Raw genomic sequence first — 19,700 nt, 5'->3', positions numbered from 1 at the left:
AAGGACCTACTATGTGAAAAGCATTCTGATAGATATTTTGGGAGGTACCAAGATGTATGTGAAAGGATAGGGGTGTGAAATAAAGATTAAAAGATAACACAAATAGTGATACTTGTGTGTTGAAGTTATAGAATGTTATCATTTAGAAGTTCCTTTGTCATCATTTATTACAGCAATTTTCAACCAGTGTGCTGCAAGAATTTTTAAAACAGGCAATACCTGACTATTTTGTCAGGGCACTGACCTCTTTTCCCTTAGACTGTCAAATAAAAAAATGACAACAGACAACACAACAATAAATGTTTGCTGTGAATGCCCTATCTTGAATCATAAATATATAAGTCATATAACAGAGTTGCATGTTATTGGTCATATCTATAACAAGGTTGGGTCTGATTGATTAATTCTTGGTACCAAAAATCTTTATATACAAGTAGAGTATAGACATTTGCTTTTTTTAAAAAGTCACTTTGGAGCAAAAAGGGTAGGTAATTTCTATTATTATTATTTTTTTAAGTCAATCAAAATTATACTGATTTTTGGTCATAGTGGCAAAAAATATTTTTGGTATGCTGCAGAATTTAAGTAATTAGTTTATGTGTGCCATCAGCTGAAAAAGGTTGAAAATCACTGCTCTATTACAACCTAATTATTAGAGGGCCAAATGGAGGCTAAGTGAGGTTAAGCTCAAGAGGTTAAGTGACTTGTATAGGGTCACACAGAGTTCTAGCAGATCTCACCTTCTCGGGCCAGCATCTCCTCCACTGGGCCTGGCAGCGGCCTCCTGGGCTAAGAGCCATGAGTAAGGCCCAGGTGAGCAGGCTTCTCTGGAAGAGAAGCTATTTCATGTCCTTAGAGCTTTATCTAATCTTCGGTCACACTGATTTGTCAGATTACAGTCTGGCTTCTTCATTGTAATCCGGAAGATTTAGAGTAAAAACCAGCCTAGACAGAGGGGCAAATGCAACCTTCATGGCTGGGAACCTGGGCCCGCTGCAGGTCATATTTGGCCTTCTAAGTATTTGGAGGTGGAGATCTAGAAGTTAAGTAGAATCCCGGAGGGTCCCTTTTGCAAGAATGAGGGAAGTTATGGGACATCATCTAAGGCTCTGTGATTCTTTTATTCCCCAAAGCACCCTGATATAGGACAACTTAATCCTCAATAATCTTCTGCCTCAAGAAGTAAGGATGGAGAGGCAGACTGGGAGACTCAGGGTTTTTTTGTGTTTTGTTTTATTTATTGAATTTATTCAGGTGACATTGGTTAATAAAACTATATAGGTTTCGGGTGTACAATTCTGTAATACATTGTCTGTATATTGTATTGTGTGTTCACCACCCAAAGTCAAGTGTCCTTCCATTACCATTCATCCCTTCTTTCCTTCCCTCCACCCCCTTGCCCTCTGGTAATCACCACACTGTTGTCTGTGTCTATGAGGTTTTTATTTTTTCTTAATCCCTTCACCTTTTTCACCCAGACCCCAACCTCCCTCCTCTCTGATAGCTATCAGTCTGTTTTCTGTATCTATGAGTCTGTTTCTATTTTGCTTGTTTGTTTATTTTGTTAATTAGATTCCACATATAAGAGAAATCATATGGTATTTGTCTTTCTCTGAATGGCTTAGTTCACTTAGCATAATACTCTCCAGGTCCATCCATACTGTCACAGAAGGTAAGATTTCCTTCTTTTTTACAGCCGAGTAGTATTCCATAGTGTAAATGTACCATAGCTTTTTTATCCACTCATCTACTGATGGGCACTTGGGCTGCTTCCAAACCTTGGCTATTGTAAATAAAGTTGCAATGAACATAGGGGTGAATATATTCTTTTAAATTAGTGTTTTGGGTTTCTTTGGATATATTCCCAGAAGTGGAACTGCTGGGTCATAAGGCAGTTCCATTTTTAATTATTTGAGTAAACTCCATACTGTTTGCCACAGTGGCTGCACCAATCTGCATTCCCACCAACAGTGCACAAGGGTTCCTTATTCTCCACATCCTCTCCAACACTTGTTGTTTGTTGATTTATGGATGATAGCCATTTTCACGGGTGTGAGGTGATATCTCTTATACAACTCAACAACAAAATAACATACTGTATTTTCCGGTGTATAAGACGACTTTTTAACCCAGGAAAATCTTCTATACGCCCAGTCGTCTTATACGCCGGAAAATACGGTACAATCCAATTAAAAAATTGACAAGGGACCTGAATAGACACTTCCCTAATGAGGACACAAAGATGTCCACTAGACATATGAAAAGATGTTCAACATCACTAATCATCAGAGAAAAGCAAACTGAAGCCACAATGGAAGACTCAGCTTTCATTTTCCGTTTTATTTTTGCCCTTTCTGCAAACTCAAGGGTGATAGCTAAACACTGTCACTGGTCATGAGCACTTCCAAAGCAAATGTCACCATTAAAAACACATCTGTGCAGCCTGAGGGCTTTGGCTAACCGGAAGAAGCCATCACTTGTCTTTCTGGCTCATGCATTTGGCAGAGCCAAAATAAACCCAGGAAACCTCTGGGCTGCATCCGGGGTAAGAGTCCCATACTTAACCCACTACACAAACACACCACGTGTTCTATCGACTCTAGGAGCCCTAGAACCACTCTCCCCATCACCAGGGGGAGCTCAACAAATCCCCCAGTCACGACTGAATCTAAACCCTGGCACAAAGCTGCCCTCCGAAGTGCCGCCTGGTCATGAATATTGCCAGACCATCAAAGTAGGATCCTGGGGCTTCCACAAAAGGCAGGGAGCTCTGTGTCAACACCAAGGTGAGGGCTTCAGTCCTAATGGAACAGGGACAGAAACATTGGTCTCGTCTGAGCCCTTTGCTAGGATCCCAGGCCATTAGCAAGGGGGATGCTGCTCTTCTTGGTAGGAGGCAACCACCTCCTCACCCACCCAACCTCATTCCTCCTATGCCCATCCCCCCATCCAACCTGCTATGCAGAGCAAGGTGAGCTCACTCTCAGCCCCAGGGCCGGGCCCCTGTGGCATCTTTCCTTTCCCCTGGACATATTCACCAAGTCAGAGCTGGGATGTCCTCTAGGATTTCAGGGCTTCCAGGAACTGGCTTCCTGTCACCGAGGGTCAAAAATGTCCCCCTATTGGGTCAGCAGCTTTCCCTGCAGCAGACCCTCAGCTTAAAGGCTTACTTCAAACTTGATCTCCCAATGACCTACTCTGAGGCTCACGCCCATGTCATTCATTTTAAAATACATGTTTATTGATTTGAAAGAAAGAGAGAGAGAGAGAGAGAGAGAGAGAGAGAGAGAGAGAGGAATAGAGAGATAGACACATTGATGAGAAACATCATGGATCAGCTGCCTCCTACATGTCCCCCACTGAGGATCGAGCCCGCAACCCAGGCATATGCCCTGACTAGGAATAGAACCGTAACCTCCTGGTTCCTAGGTTGATGCTCAACCACGGAATCAAACCCACAGGGCAGCCCATGTCATTCATTTTAAAATGAACCCCACACCTTTCTTCCTTTCCACCTCAACATTCCTCGGAGACATGGTCACTCTAATACAGTGGTTAAGGGGTCAGGCCTTCGGGTCAGAAGGCTCTCAGCTGAGCCTGTTTCCTAATCTGCAAAAGGAAGAGAACACTATCTAGTTACACCATCCAGCTCACTGCGTGTCCTGAGGACTGAAAGAGCTCATGTGAATGGGCCTTTCCGCAGAATGCTTGATTCCAGACAAGGCCCTCACACCCCAGCTGCAAGCCTGGCTCTCCCACTCTGCCCTCTCACACAGTCATGGGGGCAGGCAGGAAAGGAGGGGCCACCAGGACTCATAAGACCAACCATCCTCCCCTGGTTATCTTCCTCTTCCTCTCCTGGCTCCTTCCCTCTGCTCTTTTCTCTCAGTCACCTTTGACTCTGCCCTCTCCCATCCACTGTGTCCTTGGAAGCCCGCCTTGAATCTAACCCCTCCCCTTCAGGCAACTGTGATCTCTCCTCCTGCATAATATATTCAGGGGCACAGTCCTCAGCACTTCACTGACCACAAAGTCCATGCTCAAGGACCTTCAGGAGCCGGCCCCCTCAGAGGGAGCACCGAGTCCAAACCCCTCAACCTGCTATTCTTGCCTTCCTTCACCTAGTTCCAAGCCACCTTTCCAGGCCCACGTCCACCTACTTCCTCTCTGAACCTGATGGGATGATCACAATTCCAACCTTTTCATCTAGTCCAGTGATGGTGAACCTATGACACGCGTGTCAGCACTGGCACGCGTAGCCATTTCTGATGACACACGGCCGCTGAGGTGGCCGCATGCCGAGGATGAAACATTTGCTGCTCCTGAGGATGAAACATTTGCGAAATAATGTTTTTTCCTCAAAGTGACACACTACCCGAGTTATGCTCAGTTTTTTGGCGAAGTTTGACACACCAAGCTCAAAAGGTTGCCCATCACTGTTCTAGTCTCTACCTTTATCTAAGCAGTTTCTTGCAAGAAAAAGTCTCCCTCTTTTAATTTTTGGGAGACTGCCTCAAGGTCAGTTTTCCTTGATTATCCTAGCTAGGCGTGATCTCCTTGCCCTAAACATCTCTACTCCTTTGTTCTCAGCCATTTTTCTGGCATAATCTGGTGCCCGGTAAACAGAACAGAGGCTTCCTCAATACCTGAGTGTTGAGTGAATGGGCTGGAGTTAACTAGCAGGTCAGCAAAACATCACTTCCCTCCAGATAAGTCGGAACTGAGACCCACAGAAAGACATGGTTGGAAATTTAAATCTAGACAAGGCTCTCAGAGAAAGTTTGCTATTTAAAAAATACATGGTTGAGGATCCTTTTAAAATCAGAGCCCCATGAAAGATAAATTTGAGTTCAATATAGATTTCCACACACTTAAAGCCCATCAACCTATCTGGGCCAGCTTAAAGCACCCAGCCACCCCCCTTCAAGGTTACATTTATATGATGAGAGCCTAGATACTTGTATGTGTCCTGGAATCTCTATAGTCAATCGCAATGGTCTTGGAAAAGATTCACCTGAAGCTAAGGTTCACAGAGTACCACAGTTGAGGAAAACTTAAGCTAGATAGACAAATGTAAGAAAATGTTACCATATAAAGGGTTGTTTAAGTCCATGCCAATTTTATGGTCACTAAAGTGTAGTATGCCTAATGCCCATCTCATACAAAAACGTGCCCACATGGGACTGTGCGGCTCGACACAGCAGTCACCGGCAGCAGGGAGACCCCCACTGGGTCTCCCAGGACCACAGCCACGTGGGGATTATGTGAGACGCTGGGAAGTAACTTCAACACTCACTGCCCCACTGGGTACTGGTGTGGGCATTTAAACTCCACAAAGATGGTGCCATTGAGGCACACATACATCATTCTCATCCTATAAATACCTCTCCCTGTCTGTCCTTGACGTCACTTTGACATTTGCTTGTACCTCAGTGGGTAACTAATCTGAGCAAAATGATGCACAAACAGGGGTTCCAGGGCCCCAAATGTAAGGGACAAGGTTAGCTGAAGGTGCTCCTCAGGAAAGCCACCTTTGGACGGTGGGGGAGGCTCAAGGGCGGTCCTGGAACTCAGTCTGTGGATACCCCAGAAACAAAGAGAACGAGGTGGTTGCTAGGGCACTGAGACATCTATGTTGAACTGGCAAACAAGCCCCCAGCCACCTAGGAATGCCAGGCAGCTCCTAGACAAATGCCAGGTTAAGCAATGATATGCATGCAAAGCCTGCTCATGTGACGGTAGTTTTGCAATCCCCAAACCCAAGCCCTTGACTTCTTTTAAAAAGGCTAATTCAGAGCTGAGGAAGTACCAGACCTGTGGGAACAAAACCAATCCCATTGATTTGGGGGAGAAATCACTCATGAAAGGGGTTTATGGATTTAAAAGGCTAAGCTTTGGTCTCTAAGAACTTAGGGAGCAGGGTGAGAGCTGGTCAACTCTAAACTTCCTTAGAGCTCCCTCCCCAGTCACAGAGTTTGTCTGTAACGCTGTGATTATGCTGGTGGTTTATGCTACTTTGACACTCTTGGATTTCCTCAGTCCTAGAGGTTAGGGAAATGCAGGAAGCAGCAGCTACTAAGGTAAGAATAGTAATAACAGCTGTACATTATGCTCACCATGCCACAGGCACCGTGCTAAGCACTACACACACACACACACACACACTTTTAATCCCTATTTTAAAATCGAGGAAACTGGCATTTAAGTAGCTTGCCCCAGGTCATAACAGTAAATGATCAGGCCGGACTTCAAGCTCAGGCCATCTATACTAGAGTCTGCACTCTTAGGCTAAACTCTCAGGTCATGGCTATTCTCCAAACTAGAAGGAAGGAAATGGATGCATAATGAGCAGCGTGCTAAGCGATTTTGCACATGTTATTCCATTCAATGCCTCACAACAACCCCTTAACTTTGGCATCATTCTCTCTGGTTTGGTTTTTACAGATGAGAAAACATCTGTAATTTGCCCAAGGTCACCCAGCTTCTAATGGCAAAACAGATTCAAACCCATGGCTGTCTGACTCCAAATCCTTTGAAGAGGGTGAATGCCACCAAAGTCACTGCCCTCAGACACCTGCAGTTCCTCTTGTCTCATATACTCGATTCTGTAATTCAAGCACCTCTCCATACGTCTAGCTGTTGGGGGGGCGCAATGGTGACAGGTGTCTCCAGCCACAGTCTGTTTTTATTGACCACTTAGTTACTCCCTATGGGATTTCTGTGTTCTTATGCAATGCTTAGTTTTGGGGTTCTTTCCCCGAAGGGTGTTGTCTCTGTAATTAGATTGTTAGCACCTTGAGGACAGGGACACTGACTAACATTTCCTTGTGTGACATCTCCCCACACCATGCCCAGCACCATGCCAAGAACAGAAATGGAGCTTGGGAAACGTCTTCTGAATAAAGAGATGACGCTTCGAAGCTCAAACCTAACTCAAAGATGTCCAGTCTTTTCTACAGCGAACCAGTTGGGCACAGTAGCAGTTTGAAGTATTGTGTGAGTTGACCACCAAAAGAAAGCAGATACAAATAACACAGAGAAAACCTCAACTTTGGGGCTCCCCAAGGTAAGGCCTGGAAGCCATTGCAATATCGGCTCATCAAATTCCTACTCTCAAACCTACACTCAGTGTATATTGAACACCTACTAAAAAGTAAGGGAGGAGGCAACCGTTGCAAGCAAAGAGCTCACATCACCAAGTGTATAAGCTATCTAATATACCTTGATCTTGACCTATAGCCTTGGTTCTGGGTTTCCTCCTCATCTTTGGGGGGTGCAAGGTAGCTGAAGAGCAGAGGTCCCCTAGGCTGTAAACAGAGAAGATGCTACATTTAGAGGAGGGGTCTGAGTTCTACAAAGAAAAAAAAAATTTTTTTAATTAGGAATGAAAAGGAATGCTGACAAAGGGCTTTATTATTATTTTTTTTTAGCTGAGCCTCACACTAATGCCTACTTTTAATCATCAACTCAGGAGGCTCCTGGTACACACGCTCCTCCTTGTAAGGGTCAGCGTTCCTCTTGAACTTGACCTCATGGTAATATCTGCCAAGGGCCAGTCTATGTCTACATGAGAGCAGATGTGAAACCTCCTCTGCCTGCCCTTTCACCGACAGCACGAGTCACTGCTGGCTTCACCACTCAAAGGTCCTTCTGATGACAGTGCTGAGGGCCAATGACCACAGGCTCGTAGAACTTCCCCAATGACTCAGCCAGAAAAGAGGAAAAATGAGAGGATGTCTTTCAACCACCAGGCCAGCTAGAAGTGGCAGAGTGCAGGCCTCATTTTCTCCAAGTTTGTCACATTTGAAGTAGACAACATGCAAAGCTCCCCATTCAAATGCTTTGGCACTTCCCACCAACTCTGTCCCAGAAGCCAGCTCACAGCAGCCAACAGACGGGTCCTACTGTCCTGTGTGCTGTTGCCCTGCTCAACTCGACCACGCCCCGCCTCTTGACAGATGGTGCTAGAACAGCCTGAACCAGAAAAAGCACTGAATGTCTGCGACGCCATATGCTGTCATTCATGGGACAATAAATGTCTCTATTCCTCCCAAGTTTTCTTCTAAGTCTGATGGGACTTTCTTGGTAACAGCACCCCCCACTTTCAATTTTTGGGAAGCGAAACGCAGACCCAGGCGGCTGGTTACTCAGGGCCAGGCCCTGGAAGGGCTGTTTGCTCTCTGGCCTACCATGAGCAGAACCAGTTCCTCTTACTTTAGGGCGTGTCTCCAGAGACAGACAGGGTGGGCCCCATGGAGCTGTTTCTTAAGATGCCAGCTTCATTAGTTCACCAACCCTGCCTTGTGATCCCAGAGAGAAAAGTGGGAAGGAAAAGAAATCTAAACCTTGCACCGAGAAAACTACTAGTCACCCCTAACACCAGACCTGGCCCTGCCATTTAGGGAGTTCCTCCCAGACCTGCTTACACAAAAACATCTCCCAGTGTCCTGCTCTGAAGTCTCCCTCGTCCTCCTCCTCCTGCCATCTTCACCATTAGTCACTCCTTGCTTGACTGCTTTGCAGTCTAATCTCTCTTCCCTCAAAACTGAGCTCAGAGACCTTTTCTCCCACTCGCGGTTGTATCCTCAGAGCTTAGAATGTTGCTGGGCACAGAGTAGATGCTTAATAAATATTTTTTTAATAAACAAATTAAGGCTATGGTACACTGTCTCAAAATAAAACCACCCATACTTCTTAAGAACTGACTGCTCGCAGTAGCGGGATTTCGCACTAACAGGTGTAGATTTCTTTTTCCCAGGATCGCCAGGACGGGAGCAGCCATGGGAACCCACATCTCCCCCACCTCTCCTGGGCCAGTCTGCAACATCTCTACAGCTCCGCGCCACCCCTCCCATACCGGAGTCTCCGAATACCAGCCACCACCCCCTACTTTCCACCTCCCTACCAGCTGCTGACTTATTCCCAGTCGGCAGACCCCTACTCGCATCTGGGAGAAGCGTACGCTGCCATCAACCCCCTGCACCAGCCGCGCCAGCCGCCAGCCACAGGCCTGGCCCGGCTGCCAGAGCCAGGAGGTGCCAGGCTGGCCTGCTACCCCATCTCTCCGGGCTGGACGGTGGCGCTATGAGCGCCCGCAGGGATGGCTTCCGCCGCTCGGACCTGCTGCTGCCCCACGCGCACGCCCTGGACGCAGCGGGGCTGGTGGAGAACCTGGGCCTTCAGGACATGGGGCAACAGATGGACGAGGTGCAGATCCTGGATGAGCAGCACCTGCTTCTGCACGGTCAGACTGTGATTCACAAAGGTCCCATTTCAATGACCAGGAACCCCTTGAGTTTCCCCTGCCAGAAGGAGCTGGTGGGGGCTGTGATGAACCCCAGTGAGGTCTCCCCAGAAGATTGTCCCTCCTGAGTTCCACATCGAAATACAAAGTGACAGTTGCCGAAGTCCAGAGGCGATTGTCCCCGCCGGAGTGCTTAAATGCCTCATTACTGGGAGGTGTTCTCAGAAGAGCCAAGTCTGAAAACGGAGGCCGGTCCTTGCGGGAGAAGTTGGACGAGACTGGGCTGAATCTTCCAGCCGGCAGACGGAAGGCTGCACACGTCCCCTCCTGACGGCCATAGGAGAAGGGGAGGCTGTTCATTTGGCTCGGGATTTTGCGTATGTCTGTGAAGCTGAGTTTCCTAGCAAACCGGTGGTGGAGTGCTTAATTAGACCTCATCTCGGAGGACGGAATGAGATGCAACAAAGAAGAACATGCTGCTGGCTAGCAGAGCAAGTGTGTAAAGAATTCACGGACCTTCTCAGCCAAGACCGAACACCCAACGGGAACAACCGGCCGGCCCCGGTCTTGGAGGCGAACATTCAGAATTGCCTGTCTCACTTCAGCCAGATTACCCACAGATTTGGCAGCCAGGCCACCTGTGCTGCCGTGTCTGCTGTGCAGAACTACATAAAAGAGGCTTTGGTCATCACAGAAAAATCCTACATGAATCCCGGAGACCAGAGTCCGGCCAATTCCAGCAAGACCTTGGAGAAGATGGAGAAGCATCGGAAACGAAACAGGTGGAAACAAAGGGACGAAGAGTCTGAAAGGGGGGAAAAATCTCCAAAACCACTCTCACCGGCATAGACGGGGAAACTCTCGGCCTGGGGGGACAAGTTGAGCTTTTCCTTGCCTTCCCATTGAAAGACCTCTGTTGGCCTCCGGAGTTGGGCCTGCCCTCTGGAAGTCCTTAGTACTTCTCTGTCTCCTTAACTCTGGACAAGTGATCGGAAGGTGACAAGTACTGGTTCTCTATTCATTAAGCTTATGTTTTATTTGGAACCCCATTCTTCCTGTCTCTGAAAGTGGTGCTACAAGTTTTCAAACCTTTTTAAATCCATCCCCTGGGCTAACAAAAACCCCACCTGCTTAGCTGTTGAAATGTCAAATCCATGTGATTCAAATCAATAATAACTTTCAGTGTTAAGGTCATTGCTGGCTTCCGGCCCACTAAATATTTATCTTAAAAAAAAAAAAGCGTTTATCTGGCATCTTCAGATATCAGATCCTGCATTCAGTAGGAGGAGATTCTTCGCTTAGCAACTAATTAATAGGTGGTATTGAACACACTTAAAAATCCCCTTGTTCAAAAGGGGCTTTTGGGTTTTACAAAACACGTTGAAACAAAGCCTGCTGGTTTTATGGTTTTGTTTTTTTTTGTGTGTGTGTGTGTTTTTAACTTTGAAAATTAACTCTTCAAATGGAAGATTCTTTGAAATGACATGTTCCTTTAAGGTACTGAAGCTTTATTTGCATATTTATTTCACATCTTGGTGATTCGAGTAAACTTGAAAAGGGTAGGTATGAAGCGTTTTTTTTGCTACGTGTCACCCCCAGGTCCCAGAGGAGCACTGTTATTTTGAGAAACAGTGTGTCTCATGTACAGATTTTATTTATGCATAATTTAACCGGGTCTGTAAATACGGGTGCACTTCTTAGTGACTTTTTGAGAAATGGAGTTCCATTTTAATAACTTTTAAAGGTGATGGGGTCATCTAAAACCATCTTTAGGTTTTATTCATATGTACACAGGGTGTTACAAATTAGGATCCTGGGCTCTGTTCTATTTAACTGAAGCTCTCTGTTCACAAAGCGATAACTTTGTGTCTCACTCCTGTTGGGCTAATCCCAAACAGGAGTGCGCGGTGCAGTGTATGGGGTGCCATGGAGATTTGGAATTGAACTCCATGCCTGTAAATGTTTACACATTAAATTGTGTATATGATACCTGTACAATAAAAAGTATTCTCTATAGAAAAAAAAAAAAAAGAACTGACTGCAAAGGTAAGAGTGCTAAGCCTTATAAGTGGATGTGTGGCTACTCCTCCAAGGTGGTCCTTCATGAGACAGACAGGCCAAAGGGATGACAGCCTTTACTCACAGACTCTCATTTGTTACGCTACCTGCTGTCACCTGGGGGAACCAGGAAAGCTGGCTGGAGAGGATATAATCCAGGACAAATATGGAAGTTCAAAAAGAGACAAAGACAAGATGGCAAATGGTGCAGGAACCTTATTTTCTTTTTTTTTTTTAATATATTTTATTGATTTTTTACAGAGAGGAAGGGAGAGGGATAGAGAGTTGGAAACATCAATGAGAGAGAAACATCGATCAGCTGCCTCCTGCACACCCCCTACTGGGGATGTGCCTGCAACTAAGGTACATGCCCTTGACCAGAATTGAACCTGCGACCTTTCAGTCCGAAGGCCGACGCTCTATCCACTGAGCCAAACCGGTTAGGGCGAACCTTATTTCCTTTAATCTGCTCTTTATTTTGACATTTTTTCCTTTGACTCAAACTGGCTCACTCAGCGCCCTGACTTATCCACCTCCCTCTCTCTTGCTTAATCATTAAGCCCTCAGGACAAGGAGGTTTTAGTTGACATCCAGGTGTCTTAGGAACAAGGTCCTGGGTCTATTGACTATGAGACAGAGTTTTCAAACTAAAAACAAAACTTCGGTCTCGATTGTGTTTTAGCTCCGTTCCCAGGAAAGCGGATCCACAGAACAAGTCCTTGTGAGGTTGGGCAGGACAGAAAACTCCATGGCTGACATCAGGACCAGATGCAATGACCAATGACCCCGTACCCCTAGTACCAGCCAATCAGTAGAGACCATGACCCTAACTCCTTTAGTCGCCATGATTAATGATTTTCCCCTACAGAATTCATCTCTTGAAAGCCATCAGAGAGCCAGGTCTTTGAGCATTACCTACCTGTGACTCTGGCATGGCACCATCTCCTTAATAAATCCTTACTGTCTTGGCTGCAAACTTCTGTTTGTGTCTTATTGAGCTTTGATGCGTGGAGGCAAACAGACCCCTTCAGTCCGGTAACAATGGCCAGGGGCCTGTGTGGTTATTTGCAAGGGACCGAGACCTGGCCTAGGGTGGAAGCACCCTAGTACAGGTGGTGAATTTTTGTGGAGAAGCATGAGAATTCAGGGGGCAGCCATATCTGGGGCAGGTGATATGGTACCTACCCTCTTCCCTGAGGAGAGATTGGAAGAACTCTGGGGAGAGAAAGCACATCTTCACCAGGACTGTCTGAGCCCCGTTTGGTACCTTTGATCACTTGTGTGGTACAGCCAGGACCACCAAGCCCTTGGAACACTGCTCCTAGGCCCCGCCCCCTAGCTCCTGATGGCAGGGACTCAATCAGTTCTGGGCTGGGCCACCACCTCCACTTTTTCCTACATGAAGGGAGGAGCCATCCTGGGCACATGCGGACTGAATTGCTGCTTTGTGCCTACCCTTGGCAAAGGCCCTTCTTGGAATCAGAATGCTCCGCAGGACTCCCGGAGCCACCGCATGGCTCAGCTCACCGGGATCAATCCGCAGGGACGCTCTGGGAGAGGCTCCTACAGCCAGAATGACCAGAGCGGGTTGGGAAAGAAAGAGCTGACTGTAAAGGTCAGAATGCTGAGCCCTATAAACAAGGGTGTGGTCCCTAACCCAAGGTTGCACTTTACAATTTAGATAGGACATGATCTGTGTAGAGGGAAGCCCTTTCATTTTCTGTGTCATGGGGCAAATCTAAAGTCCTTCTTCTTTTTTTTAAGGGCACGTAAAAGCTCGCATTACACAGTATTTCAGTTTTCCAGGCACTGCACATGCAGCATGTAATCAAAGCCTCAAAACCACCAATATAAGGGAGGCAACAGAGAGCCCTAAGAGATCATGTTGTTTTCTCCATTTTATAGCCGAGTTCAAACCACTTGCTGAAATCATAGAGTTTATCTGTGGCAACGTAAACATAGGGATGTCTGATGTTCCCATCCCTAGCCCTGCCCTGTTCCCACAGAACCTTGCTGAGCCACGAGGCACTGAGCAGACACATGTCCCAGGAGGACGTGGTCTGAGACTCGGGAATGATCCAGGCTCTGAGGGGATTGTGTTGAAAAAAGGCTCTATAATAAATCTGATCCAAAGTAACCTCCCAGGGCGATCCAATCATAAATCCTAACAGGGTAAATAGTCATGCCCAAAACTACAAAAGGCTTATCTTTGCCTTAAGCAAGCCCTGTCTGCCTCTTATCAAAGTTCTTTCTGAACAGTGAGTCAGAGACAGTCCAATGAGAGAAGAGAGTTTCTCTGTAAGTCCCTAAACAAACCTCCAGCCAGTGATCTGGGCCCTGAGAACACAACTCCCTCCTGCCCCCACCCCACCCCTCCTTCCCCCCCTACACACACAGTAGCCTTCAGAGAACCAAATGTCAGCAAGGAGGACTGTCCTCACGGCACAGATAAAGCGAGGGGTTGTTGAAATGCCAGTCCCAAGGCCAAACAGCAGGCCAGAGGCTGAGACTGTCTCTCGGTGACCAGGACAGTGACCCTGGAGATGCAGGAGGCTGGTGAGGGGCTAGATGAGGGGAAGTGTCTCCAGAGAACCAGGGATCCCTGACCTTCTCAGGCCCTGCCCCCAGCTCAGCCAGCCCCTACCAGCTGCTGCTCTCCCCTAGAACAGGCTTCCAAGGCTTTTGGAAGTGAGGAGGTAGGTGGGGGAATTTTCTCAGGGCAACCGGTTGTGAGGAAAAGGTGAGGAAAAGTAGTAAGAAAGTTGGATCCAGATGCATTCTTCTCCCACCTGCACCCCCACCCCACTGAGGTCACGGCAATCACAGAAAAAGCTCTGGAATCTGTTAATCACAGAAAGTTCTCTGGAATTTTCCTTCGGCAATCTATATATATAAAAGGCTAAGTGACCGTCCAACCATCTGACCACCGGTACATATGACGCGCACTGACCACCGGGGGCAGACGCTCAACGCAGGAGCTGCCGAGCTGCGGTGACTTGGCTGTGGCGGTTCTCAGGTGACGCACCCCAGAACCAGAGAAGAGGGAGCCCGATTCCACCTTTGGCCGTGGGTTATGTTGTTGCTGGGGCACTGTCACCCCAAATCTGGTTTACTGCTGAGCTGCAGTAATTAATATTTCTTCTAATTAATTTCCTTTCAATGTGCATGAATCCGTGCACCAGGCCACTAGTGAGAAAATAATGCCCCAAAGATAAAGTGTGAAACCAGAACACCAGTCATTCATCTTTCCATCCAAATGCTCTTAGTCCCCACTCGGTGCCAGGAATGGCCTCTTCCAGTGTGTGTCCTAGCAGCAAGGTCTTGGGAGGGCTGACCTCTCCTAGAAGGGTGGTGACCTGGCCTCAACCTAACTCACCAGCAGAAGAGTAGACTGCTTAAGTTCCCCCAATGTATGACACTAGAAGGATCAGTCAGCTGAGATGAAAGAAAGTAGCTGGAGTCTAGAGATAGAGAGGATGCTTCCGTACCTGTGTGTGGCAGGTAAGGAGACTATAGATGTGGATTCAGTAAATGTTTGTGGAGGGCTTATTTGGTTTCAAGGGTTTTAAGCTACAGACTTCCTCATTTAACTTTGGTGGCACCCTGTGAACAGGCTTTTTGGTTTTTTTTTTTTTTTTTTAAATTTAATTGATTATAGAGAGAGGAAGGGAGAGAGAAACATCAACTTGTTCCAGTTATTTATGCATTCATTTGTTGATTCTTGTATATGCCCTGACCAGGGCTCGAACTGCAACTGTAGTGTATTAAGACGATGCACCAACTGAGCTACCCAGCCAGGGCCAGCCTTTCTTGTTACAGATAAGCTGATGCCTGAAGAGGACAGGTGTCCTGCTGGAGGCCCCAAACATAGCTGCCAGCAGAGCCAGGTTCCAGGCTCCCACCCTGGAGTTCTCAGACGTCAGTGGCATCAGAATCCCCTGATGGAGAACCAAAACCACAGGTTCCCGAGCCCCACCCCAGAGAGGCTAATTCCTTGGGTCTGCCCTAGGTGCCCAGGAATCTGCATTTTGAAGTCCTCACCCAAGGATATTTTTCCATTGATTTTTAGAGAGTGGAAGGGAGGGAGGAGGGGGATGGGGGAGAGAGAGAGACAGAGACAAAGAGAGAGAAACATTGATGTGAGAGAGACACATCTATTGGTTGCCTCTCGCACAAGTCCTGACCTGGGCCAGGAACCAAGCCTCCAACCAAGGTACGTGCCCTTGACCAGGAATTGAACCCACGACTCTTTGGTCTGAGGGATAACACTCTAGCCACTGAGCAAAACTGGCTAGGGCAGAAGCTGCATTTTTTAAGGAACACTAGGTGATTCTGGTGCTGGACCACACTTAAAAACAACTGATTACTGCCCCAAGGAGAGAAATCAAAAGACACTTAGCTGCTGGTTTCCCAGCGTTGTCCTAGGCAGGGAAGGTGTGAGAGAGGTGCACGCTCCTGCCTAGATTCTTGGTAGAGAAGAAACGGTTCTCTGAGTGAGCTCATTGGGTGGCTCCACAAAGCTCTCCAGCACCAAACAGGAAGCCCAGGACAAAGGTCTGAGGAGGTACAGATCACTGGAGGGGCAGCCACCATCCAAACAAACAGCCCATTAGAATGGGCCCTGCTTTGATGTGATGACTCATGGCTGCTCACTTCGTACAGTTCTCAGAGTAGATGGACAGGGCAAATGGCCTTATGCACAGAGAGAGCTGGTCCAGAGCCACTGAGGACACCCCGCTATGCTAACACAGTAATTTGGGCTGAAGTCAGGAATTCTAGGAAAGAAGAAAATAAAAGGAGAAAAACTAACCCTCAATCTTGCTCCAACTTCTGTGCCCCTCCCTTCAGGGCTGTCCAATCAAAAGTGGTCTCCCGGAACTGAAAGGGGCTGTGTTCACCTCTCTCTGGAGGGAATCAGATAGGATGGGAGCCAAAGCAAACACTGCTCCACCGAGAGGTTCTGAGACACAAGAAGTTGGTGAGCAAGTGGAATCCAGCCCTGCTCCCCTTTTCCCGCTTCCGCAAACATAGTCGGCGCTGCTGGTATCTGCCCTCAAGCTGGAGCAAGGCCTCATCTTGAATTGTGTTGGCGGGAAGAGGCTGAGCTAAGGTTTTTGCACAGAATAAAAAAGAAAAGATGTCTATACTGAGCTCAGAAAGCAGAAGAGTCCGGGTGGGGCATCGAAGCCTGCAGTATGCCCTCCCACCCCTGAGCGACTCAGCAAAGAGAAAGGTCCTTTGTCCTGCAGAATCAAGGGGAGATGCTCCGTCGGGCTGAGTTTGGGAATGGTGTTGAGTAGAGGTCAGGAGACAGAGAATGAAAAAAGAAGAAGAAACACCAGCTTTCACCTTAATGCTATGGTTCTTTATCATCCCTGATGGGCTTCCACCCTCATCATCCTGCAGTCCATTCAGGCTGTTTGATGTTGGCATTGGGGGCTGAGGGGCGGGGGACTGAAGTCCAGGGAAGGACATCCTGTTCATAGCACCGCTGGAAAAAGATCAAGAACCAGGCAGGGGGAAACAACTGTGTCCACCTGATAAGCCTGGGCGCCCCACTTCCTTCGGCACAGCCTTAGGTTTGTGAGACTAAGGTCTGATGTGTGGGGGTTGGGGTTGGCCCAGTATCTGGGTCATCCGAGACCCCAAAGTCTTCACAACAGACAGCAGGTCTCATCAACCACGCACTTGGAAACTAACGCTGTCTTCTAGCACCTGCAAGCTTTTGATCGAGCAGCTCTCAAGAGGGACAAGTCCCCATGGGAATACTACCTGGGAACTTCCTGGAATGGCCCACCCTCCCCTATTCACCCAACATCTCTTCACTTCACTCACTGCGAACTGGCTATTAGCATCACCTCCTCAGGGAGCTGTCCTGCTTGCTCCTCACGGCACACACTGAGGTATGCCCTACCATGTGCTCTGACCCCTTAATTAAGTGTTGGCCTTTCCTACATCAGGAGCCCCTGCAGACAGGAGCCCACTGACTACCTCTATTGGTGATAGCATCGGTTCTTCATTGACCATTTCTTGTCTGATAAACTGTTAGCTGAAGGCCCTCTACTCCCTGTCTCATCTCCATCTTACAAAAGAAGTCAAAACTTAGAAAAGTTAAGAAACTTGCCCAGGAGTACACAGCAGAGCTGAAGATGGTGTTCTCAACCAGCCTGGACTGGTGGGTCTGGCACAGTTCAAAGCACATAGTAAGGACTTAATACTCTTTTCATTGAAAGAGCAAGATAGAGCCATAGTCCCTTCCTCCAGGCACCCGAGCTCTCGGTGAACTCATTGTCACCTGAATTTCTTTCAGGAAATGGAAACCTGTTTAATAATTGGTCCCTCCATTTGTACTTGCCGGTTATGCCCAGAACCCTGAGATATAGGAGAGATGTATCAAGGGTCCAGCTCCCTGACACGTTCCCCATTCAGTGGGAAGAGGAGCTGGGGGAACGGGGAAAGATAAAGCAAGAGGGGGAAACACAAACCAGCAGAAAACCAAGGCCAGTACCCAGTACACTCAGCAAGCACAGAGGCCAGGGATGCCTCCAAGTATGGAGACTGAGGAGATGATGGCAGGAGGTGAGCAGTACCCAGCCAGAAGGGAACACCTCACAAGCAGTGGGGATATTTGGGTTTTTGGTGTGTGTGGTTTTTTTTGGGGGGGGGGGGGCGCAGTGGTAAAATATACACCATATAAAATTTATCATTCTAACCATTTTTAACTGTATAGTTCAGTGGTATAAAGTACATTCACATTATTGAGCAACCATGCCCTCCATCCACCTCCAGAACTTTTTTCATCCTCCTAAACTGACTGGGTACCCCTTAAATAATAACTCCCCAGTCTTTCCTCCCCCAGCCCCTGGCAGCCACCATTCTACTCTCTGACTCTGTGAATTTGACTACTCTAGGTACCTGTGGTATAATAAAAATATATTTGGTCTTTGTCACCATTCCTGGCACAGAGCTCTAAACATGTTTGGAATTTCCTGAGTGTCTTTAGTCATTCATAAGGAGCCCCCTCCATCACACCTGAGTTTGAGCTAATGGGTCACCAGAAGACCTAGTGATTAGAATTTGGAAACTTTCAATCATACCCTTCCCCACCTCTAAGAAGGAGAGGGGAGCTGGAAATTAGGCTCTATAAAAACTCTTGAACAAGGAAATTCAGTAATCTTTTAGGTTGGTGAACACATCACGTCAAAGTGCTGGGAGGGTGGTGGTGTGAGGAGCGAGGGCATGGAAGCTTGTGCTTCTCCCCGAACCTTGCTCGGTATCTGCTCCCTTTGGCTGTTCCTGGGTTGTATCCTTTATAATAAACCAGTAAATGTCAGTAAAGTGTTCACCTGAGTTCTCTGAGCCATTCTAGCAAATTGTAGAACCTAAGGAGGGGCTGTGGGAATTCCCAATTTATAGTTAGAAGTACAGGTGGCCTCTAGGATTGGCAAATGGTATCTCGTGGGGAGGCAGTCTTGTGGAACTGAGCCCTTAACTTGTGGGATCTGCACTAACTCTGAGTAGTTAGTGTCAGAATTGAACTGAATTGTAGGACAGAGAACTGGAGAACTGGTTGTTGTCAGAAAAAAAAAAAAAGACATCTCAATACCTTATGTAAGTGCCATTATATAGTACTGTGACTGGCTTATTTCACTAGGTATAATGTCTTCAAGATTCATCCATGTGTAGTATGTGTCAGAATTTCCTTTCTTTCTTAAGCTAAATAACATTCCATTGTATGTATATAACACATTTTGTTTATCCATTCCCCCAGAGATGGACCCCTGGGTGGTTTCCACCTTTTGTCTGTGAATAATGCTGCTATAAGCATGGGTGCAAACATCTGTTCAAGTTCCTGCTCTCAGTTCTTTTTTATTTTTTATTTTTTATTGATTTCAGAGAGGAAGGGAGAGGGAGAAAGAGATAGAAACATCAATGATGAGAGAGAATCATTGATGGGCTGCCTCCTGCACACCCCCTGCTGGGGATCGAGCCTGCAACCCGGGCATATTGCCTTGACTGTAATCAAACCCGGAATGCTTCAGTCCACAGGCCGATGCTCTATCCACTGAGCCAAACCAGCTAGGGCTCTGCATTCTTTTGGGTATACCCTTCTGCTTAATTTTGCTGTGAACCTAAAACTGCTCTAAAAAATAAAATCTATCCTACATAATAAAATGGTAATATGTAAATTACCATCACTCCGCTACGCCCACGATTGGGCCAGCAGGAGGCGCAGGGGGCGGGACTCAGGGTGGCCGGGGTAGCTGATTGGGCCAGCAGGACGCTGAGCTCGCGGCGCCACTGGCGCCGGGAGCTCAGCGTCTCTGCCATGGCTGCCCCGGAGGCTTTCGGAAGGCCTGGGGCACCGGCGGACAGCCGGCCAGGTCCCCCGCGATCA

At 47.4% G+C, this 19,700-nt stretch overlaps 1 protein-coding gene and 1 pseudogene across 3 annotated transcripts in view; one reads left to right on the top strand and one right to left on the bottom strand.

The window, feature by feature from the left end:
- Positions 1-19,700, bottom strand: part of FLVCR2 (FLVCR choline and putative heme transporter 2) — a 65,391-nt gene that overhangs the window by 34,672 nt on the left and 11,019 nt on the right. The window lies entirely within an intron of this gene.
- On the top strand, positions 799-10,127 carry LOC307097567 (transcription factor AP-2 gamma-like; annotated as a pseudogene). The gene is made up of 2 exons: positions 799-813; positions 8,759-10,127. The product of its transcript is annotated as a transcription factor AP-2 gamma-like (transcript).

The sequence above is a fragment of the Cnephaeus nilssonii genome (assembly GCF_951640355.1).
Source record: "Cnephaeus nilssonii genome assembly, chromosome: 4".
Lineage (NCBI taxonomy): Eukaryota > Metazoa > Chordata > Mammalia > Chiroptera > Vespertilionidae > Cnephaeus > Cnephaeus nilssonii.
Note: the sequence above shows the minus strand (reverse complement) of the source record. Positions and strands in the feature narration are given on the sequence as shown.